The sequence below is a fragment of the Dysidea avara genome, chromosome 2 (assembly GCF_963678975.1).
Source record: "Dysidea avara chromosome 2, odDysAvar1.4, whole genome shotgun sequence".
NCBI lineage: Eukaryota > Metazoa > Porifera > Demospongiae > Dictyoceratida > Dysideidae > Dysidea > Dysidea avara.
In genome coordinates, this window is record NC_089273.1 from 13,422,213 (window position 1) to 13,433,217 (window position 11,005).

General features: G+C 37.2%; 1 protein-coding gene across 1 annotated transcript in view; it reads right to left on the bottom strand.

Moving 5' to 3' along the window:
• Positions 1 to 2,644, bottom strand: part of LOC136246658 (uncharacterized) — a 70,308-nt gene extending 67,664 nt beyond the window's left edge. The window contains exons 1-2 of the mRNA XM_066038193.1: positions 2,371 to 2,644; positions 1,045 to 1,101 (exon numbers count right to left, since the gene is read on the bottom strand). The gene's annotated coding sequence lies outside the window, so the exon portion shown is untranslated. The remainder of the gene's footprint in view (positions 1 to 1,044; positions 1,102 to 2,370) is intronic.
• Between the last annotated feature and the right edge of the window lie 8,361 nt (positions 2,645 to 11,005).

Below are 11,005 nucleotides of genomic sequence, written 5' to 3' on the forward strand. Positions count from 1 at the left end.
AAATTTTCTACTGATTGACTTCCTGACTGACTAACTGATTGACTGACTGACTGACCAACTAATGTCTTTAGACAAGTGTAACTTGATTACAGCTAAGCATACAGGATTGATTTTTTCACTATTTGAAGTTGCTTTAGCCCCAACAGCTGCCTTTTCGCATACTGCAGTACATACAATGCATGTATCTGTGTCCTCCTTTGTATCCAATTTACCTTTGCTGACAGTATGAGGTGTCGATTTGTGGTAGCATTGCGTGGTGGCTTCCTTATATTTGATGGGAATCACTCGAGTTTTTCTGTTGTGATTGGATTGACTGCAGAGGTCCTTCTCCTAGTGTTCTTTGATTGTAACGCTGTGTAGCAAAGCTGAAAATGAATATAATTATATAATGGCCACTTTACTAATTCAGTAATTGATAGTTGGGACACACATTCACATGAAAACAATGAGTCTCGTACTATTGTTTCCATACTGGGTCCATCAGTCATAACGATATTACAAAAGAAAATAAGTATAATGAAAAATAGGGATCAAAGAAAAAAGTAGTGAAACAAGGGAAGTCACCTGCACCTGAAGATATACTAGACTTGCCCTGATTCAGTTATGAATATTGAGTGAAGTAGGGATTTAATTTCCTCTAGTATGTCTGCAGGTGTAGGTGACCACCCTTGTTTCAGTACTTTTTCCCTAATTGAACTTAGCTAATTCTTTACTTTTCCTTATGCTTATCAATAATGTAAATAGAGCATGTGAAAATTTTGTCTACTTTCATGGTTCATAACATTTATCCCATTAAGCTATTTAATTGGCTATATATAATACAAGTTACACAATGCAGATATTCTATTCAGGTACTGCTGGTTATACGTATGATGGGGTGTAGTTTGTGCCCACATGCCTGTAGATTACAGGCCTGATCACATATTACAGTATTGAAAATTTTGTTGTATCATACACATTAATATTATTATTATATTCATCACATGTTGGTGTAGCTAATACTTTGTTACAGCAGCGGTATATCGGGATAGTAGGTTAACACACCTGTAGGAATTGTCTTTACTTTAGCAAACAGCTGGCATTTGAGCCTTTGACAAAATTCTACAAAACACATTACAGCATATGCTATCACAACAGATACGACTAAATGTATCAAACAACATTATTTAGCCTACAGAGTTTACCATCATTATAATCCCATTATTTAGCCCACTATATCAAAGTAGCCATAGAGAGGTTAGTACAGGTGACTCAAGCATGACCACAATAAACCAAACTGATCTAATGTATTCAAATAATAATTCCCTTAGAGTGTCCCATGACTGAAGTCACATATCATATCATCATACTGGGGATTATTTTATCTGCCTAATAGGGAAGTACAATCCTTAGATGTCATAATCATAGCAACACTTTGTGACCTCAGCAGCAATGTCCATGCAGACCACCACAGATTAGCCATACTTGTACCAACACTACGAGATACAGTAGCTAAGTTTTTTTTTTCTAGTCATGTGATGTCTTCTACATGTTTACCTGTACCTACAAAAATAAACAGCCAACCTGTGAAAAAATAGTGAGGCCTTAAAAGTCCTGAGTGAAAAAAGGTGTGAAATCAGAGGTGGCGGCCAAGAAATGGCTACAATAATGTCTATGCTAATAAATGACTGTGTTATTAAAGTCCGTTAGCAATAACATACACCTTTGATTTCACAACTTTTTCACCCAGGTTTTTTAAGGATATACCTTTTTTTTTTACAGTTTGGCTGTTTTGTGTGGATTTCACTTCTTTTTGTATTTTATAAGGTCCCAAAACCAGCTTATGGCTGACTTTGAGGTTTGTTTTTACTCACATTTCTTTCTTATACTTAGCTAGCTACATGCAAGATTCCATGAACATAAAACTCTTATACTGATCAGTATATTATACCATTAACCACTAATCTCAACGTTTGTTGTATTAAAGCTTTGTCTCAAACTATAAAACTTCATGGTATATACAGCTTTGTAACAAGCAATGCACAGATCAGAGATTGCTGTGACTTCTCACTGAGTTATGTACTATAGTGATTTGATTATGAACCGATTAACTATGATGGTCAGTTATTGTTGTTATGAAAACAACAAAGTCTCAAAATGATGGTTAAATAACAATCTACTGTATTCACTACTAGCAGCTAACTCAGTAATTCACAGCTTGTAGCTATATTAGAGCATGAAGTACTCCATGCAACACTATGACAATAGTTAGTACCTAACTCATAAGGAAATGAATATCTTAAGTCAATCAGTGAATTCTGAATTGTAAACTCACAACACAATCGGTAGGTACGTAGGTATAGCTAGTTAACTTACTATATCTATACGTACCTGACGCTGTATGGTTGAACCGGCTAATGCCTGTAGATAGACCTGCTGTTCGTGCGTTTACTTGATTGATACTAAATCAGTTTTCTCCACCTATCATCTGCTTACCCTCGACCTTACTGAGTTTCACGGTTCAATGGTTCACTGAACCAAGTGATCAAGAAACCGAAATGGGTAATGAACGCAGCTAGTATCGGGCGGCTAGTACAACCTTCTACTTTGCCAAACGAGTCAATATACTGCGAGAAAAATACTCCAGTAATCTCGTGCCCAAACGTTGTTTCCCCGGAGTGGCGCTTACCGATTAGAGATTATTATAAGCACCACCAGGCGCTTATAATTTCTAATAAATAAGCGCCATTCCCTAAGGAAATTTCGTATGGGTAGCCTCGCCTAAAACCTAAGCCCTAGGCTCTCGGTTAGGAAGAAAAAAATTTCGATGATTCGAGGTAACCATTATAGGAGTTCTTTCGGTGGTTCGGAAGGAATCGAGATAAGACTGACCAAGTGTGTAGCTGAAAAACTGAATTCCAGGGGCGGATCTAGGACTGAGTGAGCTGGTAAGGGAAGGGACACAAACAAGTTCCCATTAAAAAGGGGAACCAACTACTAGCTGCAATCTGTTGTAGTTGATATACACAAAGCAGCAAATAATCACCTCTCAGCAGTGTTTCACTGTTGAATTGTGCCATTTAGGCCATTTCAGAAGGTTGCGAAGTCTTAAAAGGTGCTACAAAAGCTAAAACACTTGTCACATGATAATTATTTCTAGAGGTGCTTAAAACTCACGAAATTACTGTGTGACAGTTTGAGTTTAATTTCAGGTTAAATATGTAGTAGAGAGAGGTAATATGTCTGCTAATTGTGCTACAAAGTATTCATTTCTTGAGTAATAAGCTAATATTGGCCTAACTGGTATTATCAACTTGATAGCTATAGCTAGCTATTCTTTCTAAAAGGAAAGGGTAGAGGAGGGGGGGCATTTGCCCCAAATGCCACCATTGAATTTCATAATAAGGAATTTTAAATCGTTGCCCCTAGCAACCTGAATTTATTATTTTGTAGGTGTCAATGTCAAAAGTAATGTTTCCAATTTTTAAAAGGATAGCTATTATACCCCATATATATAGCCTAAATATTTCGAGGGGGGAAATTTTCGCTCATTTCACGGTTTTGGGTGTTAGCTATTAGTGAAAATTTTATCCTTGAAATATTTAGACCTCCATATAGTCTAATACATTTTGGAAGTGTTAGCAAATCTGCAAAACTTTTATTTTTAGCAAAATAGATGAATTTCATAATAAGGAATTTTAAACCGTTGCCCCTAGCAACCTAAAATTTATATTATTTTGTAGGTCTGGATGTCAAAAGTAACAACTCCAATTTTAAAAGGATAGCATATATAGGTCATGAGTTATGACATTTCAAAGTTTGCAGTTTTCCCATACATTATCTATGGGAGGGGGTAACAGTTGCCCCTTCTGGGCGATCACATAGATAATGTATGGGAAAACCACAAATTTCAAAATGTCATATCTCATGATCTATATACTCTATCATTTTAAAATTTGGAGAGGTTAATTGTGAGATTCACACCTACAAATAATGTTAAATTGAGAATTGACATTAATTGTGACTGAATTTGACAAAACAAGGCTTCAACGCACAAAGCTTTGTTAGGAGATATGGCAATTTTAAGGAATCATTGTGTAATAACTTCCCAGTGCCTACAGCTGTGCAAACAAGATTTGCACCAATTGTTCATCTATTCACTAACTATCACTGAGTGAGTGTATACAATTCTGATACCCAAAATTTGCCCTGTTTTGGGCAGCTTTTTTCGAGCGGGTAATAATATCACAGGTGGTAGTAATAGGGTGGGAGTGTGGGGGTGGACGGTGGTAGTAATAGGGTGGGGGTGGACGGTGGTAGTAATAGGGTTGGAGGGTGGGGGTGGACAGTGGTAGTAATAGGGTGGGAGGGTGGGGGTGGACGGTGGTAGTAATATGGTGGGAGGGTGGGGTGGACGGTGGTCTTAATATAGGGGCATAAAATGAAGTAAGAAAACGATTGGAATCCAGAGGCCAAGTTTGGGCTCTCCATGGCCCTCAAATTACTCCAAATTGACTGGGAACACTATTGGCGAGCTCTCTGTGAAATCCCAGCTCACTACACACCATTATCACAAAGCCATGGCCATTTAATGGCGCCAATCTCCCACTCGTGGCTTTGACAGGGTCGGAAGAATGCTGCTACAGAAACCAGACTTGCCAGTGCTGAAGGAAGTACAGTGTGAAATATGATAGTGTATTAGACCAGCAATCCATTTCTGGTAAAATCGTAAGTTTGATTTTGTGTGTGTGGAAGCCTTGTTATATGAAATCCGGTCACAATTGAATTTGTCATTTTCCCATACATTATTTATGTGATTGCCCAGAAGGGGCAACTGTTTCCCCCTCTTATAGACAATGTATGGAAAAGTGACAAACTTTGAAATGTTATATCTCATGACCTATATATGCTATCCTTTTAAAATTTGGAGATGTTACTATAGACATTTACCCCTACAAATATTGTAAAATTCAGGTTGCTAGGGGCAACTTTTGTTATTATGAAATTCATCCATTGCTCAACCTCAAAATATTTGTCCCTGGAAATATTTAGGCTATACCTACGGTAGCTAAGTCATGAGAATCAGTGAGATATGATATTTTAAAGTTTGCAGTTTCCCCATACATATCTATGGGAGGGGTAACAGTTATCTCTTCTGGGCAATCACATGGATAATGCATGGGAAAGCCAGAAATTTCAAATGTCATATCTCATGATCTATATACTCTATCGTTTTAAAATTTGGAGATTCTACCATAGACATTTACCCCTACAAATATTGTAAAATTCAGGTTGCTAGGGGAAACTTTTGTTATTATGAAATTCATCCATTGAGCGATGAAGTTTCGTGAATAAAGGCTAGTTGTTAGCTATACCATAGATTATATATTCGCTCCCCTGGCTATAATCTATTAATATACAGTTTCAATTTACATTACAATGAAGTACATCATAATGGCTTTTTGGGAATGTGTTGGTTAGCAAACTAATAAGTACTGTATTATAATTATAACTGTTATGGCTTTTTTTGTAGGAGAAGGGTCTGGTGGATTCTCAGATAGATTCAGATAAATGCAGCATGGAACTTTGGTACTGATAAAGTAAAAACAAACAACTCTCAGATACTACAGCCTTGTTAACTGTATAGTTAGATGTTAAGAAATTAACTGTGTGCTTAAGTGCGTTAACCCAAGTATCAATGTACTGAAAATACCCACTATAATATTAAACTATTTGATAGAAGTTGTTCTCAGAAAGTGATTAGTATAATTATGGTAGGATGTTTGGAACAATGGTAAGATAACAGTGCACAGGTCAAGAAAACACACTGGAAACTTCTTGAAAAATAAAACATTATGATGAATGTTCTATTAGATTAGTTGACTGTTCTATTAGAATATTTCGATTTTTAGCAGCTTTTAGGATAAGTCTCACACCAAGGGTAACCATAATTTGAACCCCTCTTAGTAACTCTAAGTATAAAGATTAGCCATTTTCCTTCTATTTTCATTTTTCATTGCCCATGCATACGTATAAAATGCAATTGCATCTATTCTGCAACTTCTAGAAGCTTTCTAGCTTGCACATGATAAAATTTTGGAGGGGAGTGCTTCAGCACCCCACCTAAATCTGCCCTTGTAGCTATATAGTGTATATATGGCTACTTTGCGTTAACATCTCATTAATACCAAATCATAATTTTGTTAGTCTCATAGGTATCTTGATCATGTAGGTTACGCTAAAGTAAAAAAAAAATTAAACGAGTCATAATTTTACAGGTCATTTCAAAGAGATTTGAAAAAGCTATAGTGTATTTCATGTGTTGGTCATCTATTGATCATGAGATCATATTTTTTGTGAGAATGTGATGTTAGCCTTACATGAGACATACTCGAAAGTTGTCATGAAGTATATTTGAAACCTAAATAATGTGCAGTGGTCACTATAATGAGGTGGTATTTTCATTAAGGTGGTCTTATCATAGAGGTAGTCTTGTAAGAGGTGAGTACTATTAGTTATTTTACAAGTAGAAATTTTCAGCTTTACATGTGGCCTAATTTTGGAAAATCATCCTTTCTCTGCATTGTTCAAATTTGCATTTATCTATCTTGTGTTAAACTATTATATAGCTTGATATCTTTAAACATTTCCGTTCAGCACCAATTTATTGTCTAATACATTATAAAATACATATTGAGTTCTACGTGTAATAAACTGTGGTAAATGTGTCCCAGTCTGGGAAAACCAGGCTTATCACTTAGTATTTAAAAACCAGTATCGACAAACACCTGATTTAAGTATTTAGTATGTTGTATATAGCTCGCCAATGGTTGAAGCTACGTATACCAAATTTTCACACATTTTACACCAATTCCTTACCTTCCACAGCATCCACTGTGTAAGTAGCCTACAGCTAAGTTTCCCACCATTTTAGATAGCTTTTAAACCGAGGTTAACATTATCAGGCGAGCTGCAAAATGGGTGGGAGGCGGGGGGGGGCCTGGAAGGCTGGCAAGATGGTGTTCAAAAATTGAAAAGGGATGAATTAGGCCAACTTTTGGGCCATTGGGGTCTCAAAATTGGCTAAAATGAAAGGAAATTTACAGCAGAGGTACAGTACTTATTCAACACCACAGAGCTGTACAGCCACATACAGTCATCGATCCCCAGGCTGACCAGAGCTCCATTAAGGCCCCACACCGCACGTATGGATCGCCACTGGGCTTGGGAAAAGCAGTCAGCAAAACCAGACCACTCAAGTCTAGCTGATTTTGATTGTGGAATTAGATAGTTTATTCATGTAGCTTGTGTCCTGGGTGAAAAATCGAATCTGCTGACATGGGCGATAAGACCGGTTTTCTCAGACTTGGTCACATATTCAGGTGTAAGCTAACTCTATGTCAAATATGTGGTCCAATTTTGGAAAACCATCCTCTTTGGCACATTGGTCAATTTTCTCTTTTGTAGCTAAAATGAGGCACTGGGTGTTTATCCATCTTGTGTTTAATGCATTGAATTCTGTGAGTTATTAATATCTAATCCAAAACAGCCAAACTGTAAAAAAAGTGTGCGGCCCTCAGAAAGGCTATAGTGAAAAAAGATGTGAAATCCAAGGTGGCGGCCAAGAAATGGCTGTGATGGTAGGTTAATGGTAAACATTTTGATAATGACAATTCAGGTAAATTTTGTGAAGCAGCACAAAAATTCACCTATATTGTCGTTATTAAAATTTTTACCATTAACCTACCATCACAGCCATTTCTTGGCCGCCATGTTGGATTTCACATATTTTTTCACTATAGCCTTTCTGAGGGCCGCACACTTTTTTTACAGATTGGCTGTTTTGGATTAGATTTCATTTCTTTTTGTATTTGTATACCCCAAAGCCGGCCTATGGCCAGCTTTAGGACTTTTTTAACCTATGTTTTTTTTCTTTACTACAGAAAGAAGAAAAGATGAAGTAGATGTACTTTAAATATTTTATCAGTAAATGTACAAATTATATATATGTGACCGGATTTGCGAAAAGGGGTCTTCCACACACATCCAATTTACGAACTTTGGCAGTTCATAATGTCAGATAGGAAAATAGCATTGCCTTGAAATTTGGACAGTGGTGAGTAACAACATAGGTTAATACATGAACAAAATTTCAGGTTAGAATCGTCTTTGAGCACAAAGGTATGGTCATTCAAGTTCATAGAATTGGATGTGTGTGGAAGACCCTTTTTCACAAATCCGGTCACATATAATACATATGTGACCGGATTTGCGAAAAGGGGCCTTCCACACATCCAATTTGCCAACTTTGACAATTGATAACTTCAGATTGGAAAGAGCTATTGCCTTGAAATTTGAGCAGTGGTGATTTCTTTGCAGCTGAACTCTCTACAGGATGGTTTCTTTGTAGCTGAACTCTCTACAAGGTAATTTCTTCTAGCTGATCTCTCTACAGGGAGATTTGTTTGTAGCTGAACTATCTACAAGGTAACTTCTTCTAGCTGATCTTTCTACAGGGTGATTTGTTTGTAGCTGAATTCTGTACAGGTGATTTGTTTCCAGCTGAGCTCTTTACAGAATGGTTTCTTTGTAGCTGAACTCTCTAAAAGGTAACTTCTTCTAACTGATCTTTCTACAGGGTGATTTGTTTGTAGCTGAACTATCTACAAGGTAATATCTTCTAGCTGATCTCTCTACAGGGTGATTTGTTTGAAGCTGAATTCTGTACAGGTGATTTGTTTGCAGCTGAACTCTTTACAGAATGGTTTCTTTGTAGCTGAACTCTCTACAAGGTAATTTCTTATAGCTGATCTCGCTACAGGGAGATTTGTTTGTAGCTGAACTCTCTACAAGGTAACTTTTCTAGCTGATCTCTCTACAGGGTGATTTGTTTGTAGCTGAATTCTGTACAGGTGATTTGTTTGCAGCTGAGCTCTTTACGGTTTCTTTGTAGCAGAACTCTCTACAAAGTAACTTCTTCTAACTGATCTTTCTACATGGTGATTTGTTTGTAGCTGAACTATCTACAAGGTAATTTCTTCTAGCTGATCTTTCTACAGGGTGATTTGTTTGTAGCTGAATTCTGTACAGGTGATTTGTTTGCAGCTGAGCTCTTTACAGAATGGTTTCTTTGTAGCTGAACTCTCTACAAGGTAACTTTTCTAGCTGATGTCTCTACAAGGTGACTAGTTTGTAGCTGAACTCTCTACATGGTGGTTTCTTTGTAACTGAACTTTCTACAAGGTGACTTCTTCTAGCTGATCTTTCAATAGGATGATTTGTTTGTAACTTCACTCTCTACAAGGTAACTTCTTCTAGCTGATCTCTCTACAGGGAGATTTGTTTGTAGCTGAACTCTCTACAGGTGATTTGTTTGAAGCTGAACTTTCTAAATGATGGTTTCTTTGTAGCTGAACTCTCTACAAGTTAACTTCTTCTAGCTGATCTCTCTACAGGGTGATTTGTTTGTAGCTGAATTCTGTACAGGTGATTTGTTTGCAGTTGAGCTCTTTACAGAATGGTTTCTTTGTAGCTGAACTATCTACAAGGTAACTTCTTCTAACTGATCTTTCTACAGAGCAATTTGCTTGTGGCAGAATTTTATACAGGGTGATTTCTTTGCAGCTGAACTCTCTACATGGTGGTTTCTTTGTAGCTGAACTCTCTACAAGGTAACTTCTTCTAGCTGATCTCTCTACAAGGAGATCTGTTTGTAGCTGAACTATCTACAAGGTAACTTCTTCTAACTGATCTTTCTACAGAGCAATTTGCTTGTGGCAGAATTTTATACAGGGTGATTTCTTTGCAGCTGAACTCTCTACATGGTGGTTTCTTTGTAGCTGAACTCTCTACAAGGTAACTTCTTCTAGCTGATCTCTCTACAGGGTGATTTGTTTGTAGCTGAACGATCTACAAGGTAACTTCTTCTAGCTGATCTCTCTACAGGGTGATTTGTTTGTAGCTGAATTCTGTACAGGTGATTTGTTTGCAGCTGAGCTCTTTGCAGAATGGTTTCTTTGTAGCTGAACTCTCTAAAAGGTAACTTCTTCTAACTGATCTTTCTACAGGGCAATTTGTTTGCAGCTGAACTCTCTTCATGATGGTTTCTTTGTAGCTGAACTATGTACAAGGTAATTTCTTCCTGCTGACCTATCTACAGGGTGATTTGTTTGTAGCTGAATTCTGTACAGGTGATTTGTTTGCAGCTGAGCTCTAAACAGAATGGTTTCTTTGTAGCTGAACTCTCTACAAGGTAACTTCTTCTAGCTGATGTCTCTACAAGGTGACTAGTTTGTAGCTGAACACTCTACATGGTGGTTTCTTTGTAACTGAACTCTCTACAAGGTGACCTCTTCTAGCTGATCTTTCTACAGGGTGATTGGTTTGAAGCTGAACTTTCTACAAGGTGACTTCTTCTAGCTGATCTTTCTACAGGGTGATTTGTTTTTAGTTGAACTCTCTACAAGGTAACTTCTTCTAGCTGATCTCTCTACAGGGAGATTTGTTTGTAGCTGAACTCTCTACAGGTGATTTGTTTGAAGCTGAACTCTCTAAATGATGGTTTCTTTGTAGCTGAACTCTCTATAAGCAAACTTCTTCTAGCTGATCTCTCTACAGGGTGATTTGCTTGTAGCTGAACTATCTACAAGATAACTTCTTCTAGCTGATCTCTCTACATGGTGATTTGTTTGTAGCTGAATTCTGTATAGGTGTTTTTTTTTGCAGCTGAGCTCTTTAAATAATGGTTTCTTTGTAGCTGAACTCTCTTAAGGTAACTTCTTCTAGCTGATGTCTTTATAGGATCACTAGTTTGTAGCTAAATTCTCTACATGGTGGTTTCTTTGTAACTGAATTCTCTACAAGGTAACTTTTTCTAGCTCATCTTTCTACAGGGTGATTTATTTGTAGCTGAATTCTGTACAGGTGATTTGTTTGCAGCTGAGCTCTTTAAAGAATGGTTTCTTTGTAGCTGAACTCTCTACAAGGTAACTTCTTCTAGCTGATGTCTCTACAAAGTCACTAGTTT